The sequence below is a fragment of the Octopus bimaculoides genome, chromosome 1, assembly GCF_001194135.2.
Source record: "Octopus bimaculoides isolate UCB-OBI-ISO-001 chromosome 1, ASM119413v2, whole genome shotgun sequence".
Classification (NCBI taxonomy): Eukaryota; Metazoa; Mollusca; class Cephalopoda; order Octopoda; family Octopodidae; genus Octopus; species Octopus bimaculoides.
Genome location: NC_068981.1, coordinates 80,203,135 through 80,205,219, shown reverse-complemented (window position 1 = coordinate 80,205,219; position 2,085 = coordinate 80,203,135). Strand labels below are relative to the sequence as shown.

Sequence of the window (2,085 nt, the reverse complement as noted above, 5' to 3'; positions counted from 1 at the left end):
ATATATATATATATATATATATATATATAAATAAATTAAAAAAATATATATATATGTATGTATGTTTATGTGTCTGTGTTTGTCCCCCCACCATCACTCAACAACTGATGTTGGTGTGTTTATGGCCCCCATAACTTAGCAGTTCGGCAAAGGAGATTGATAGAATAAATACTAGGCTTACAAAGAAGAAGTCCTGGGGTTGATTTGTTCGACTAAAGGCGGTGCTCCAGCATGGTTGCAGTCAAATGACTGAAACAAATAAAAGAATAGATGTAATCACAAACAGATGTCCATCAATAGACATCTATGGTAGGTAGCAGTATACAACTACATGGAAACTCTGAGAAAGAAACTGTCTCTGAACTTTAGTTATGAAGGTCTGAATTAACCTATTGCATTTAGCAAATCAACAGTTTAAGGTGAAGATAAATGGAAAAGTTGTTTGATGTAAAACATCAGCGATAAATCTCATCCCAGATTAAGTACCAGTCTATCTGAAATGAGCCTAAATGATTCAGTGTACATTCCTATGTGAACTAAAAGATATATAACTGTATGTACTAGTTGCATATGTAGCAAAACAATTGCAAGAGATATAACACAAGTACAACACTGATTTTCTGGAGCATTTGGTTCCAAAGCCTTTCCAGATAACTGATCTTTCTGAACAAGGTGTGGTCACCTCTAAATTAGATAAATATTAAATTTATTTGAGTAATGAAATGAAATACAGGTATCTGCACATTAGTATAAGTGTTATAAGTTTATCAATACTCTATTGTGCAAGGTACTGTAAAACAAAACCACCAACTAGTCTGGTGGCCATAGTAACCTGAAGTTCCTACTTGTAAATTAGTGTGAATTATAAGAGTTTCTGGTCCATCAATGTCTGGAAAGTCATGTTCTACCTGTATATACTCAATAAATTTTCTTTCACCATGGGACAGGGTATAGCAAACATACACTCCAAAATATGCAAACGTTCAAAATTGTGGAGAAAAGAACTTTGTGCACCTTAGAAAAATAAATGAAGTAACAAAAAAAAAAAAATCTATCTGCATATAAATGTAAATGTTTTAAATATAATTTTTCCAAGGCTTTATTAAAATTAATGTTTTTTGTTCTTACTTATAAAGGAACACAATGATTATGATTCCAGGTTAAATCTTCCAAAAGATGCATGGTTCATCTCATGCACAACATGTTAACTGTTTTTTTTTAAACAATGTATTGTATATCGTTTATTATCCATACATTTATTTACCTATGCATATCAAGAAAAGAAATTAATACTGTAATCAATTAATGCTTGTACACATGCAAAACATGAATATATCTAGTCATCATGCATTCATACAATATTTATTTTAAATAGACACATATTACATAGAGTCACACACACATCCTCTCTCTCATTCTGTGTGTGTGTCATCATCATCGTTTAACGTCCGTTTTCCATGCTGGCATGGGTTGGACAGTTCGACTGGGGTCTGGGAAGCCAGGAGGCTGCACCAGGCTCCAGTCTGATCTGGCAGTATTTCTACAGCTGGATGCCCTTCCTAATGCCAACCACTCAATGTGTGTAAAGAAATATATGAACATTGAGATATGAAATAAAACAAATACATATTAAGAAGAATTATGTATGTGTACATGTCTATACATACACACATATATACATGCATGTTTGTGACTTAATGTTCATTCATTTTCACACACACACACACACACACACACACACACACACACACACACACACATAATTCTTTTCTTCCATTTGTTTTCCTGTCTTGTTTTCTGTCCACCACTACATTCCTCCATGGTACAAATTTAATTTGTGTATACAAATTAATTTGTGGTCTGTGGGAAGAGCCATTTTAACGATGCGTCTTGCCCTAACTCTTCGAAACGCCTGTGTTAGAATGGGGGCAGCTGATGAAGAAAAATGTTCTCTATGTGGCCTGTGTGTTTTCTGTACTCTGGTTATTATTATTGTTTTGTCTTCGTTTTGTTTGCAACGTCCTGTACCCAGATATGCACCTATATATACAGGTAGATGTAGGTATGCACATACTTGTACGTATA

At 33.9% G+C, this 2,085-nt stretch overlaps 1 protein-coding gene across 6 annotated transcripts in view; it reads right to left on the bottom strand.

Annotated features, from left to right (window-relative positions):
* Positions 1-2,085, bottom strand: part of LOC106870372 (uncharacterized) — a 213,924-nt gene that overhangs the window by 127,472 nt on the left and 84,367 nt on the right. Inside the window, exon 2 of one of the 6 annotated variants that reach the window (XM_052967713.1) lies at positions 182-249. The exons of the other annotated variants lie outside the window; for them this stretch is intronic. The gene's annotated coding sequence lies outside the window, so the exon portion shown is untranslated. The remainder of the gene's footprint in view (positions 1-181; positions 250-2,085) is intronic. 6 annotated transcript variants of the gene reach the window in all.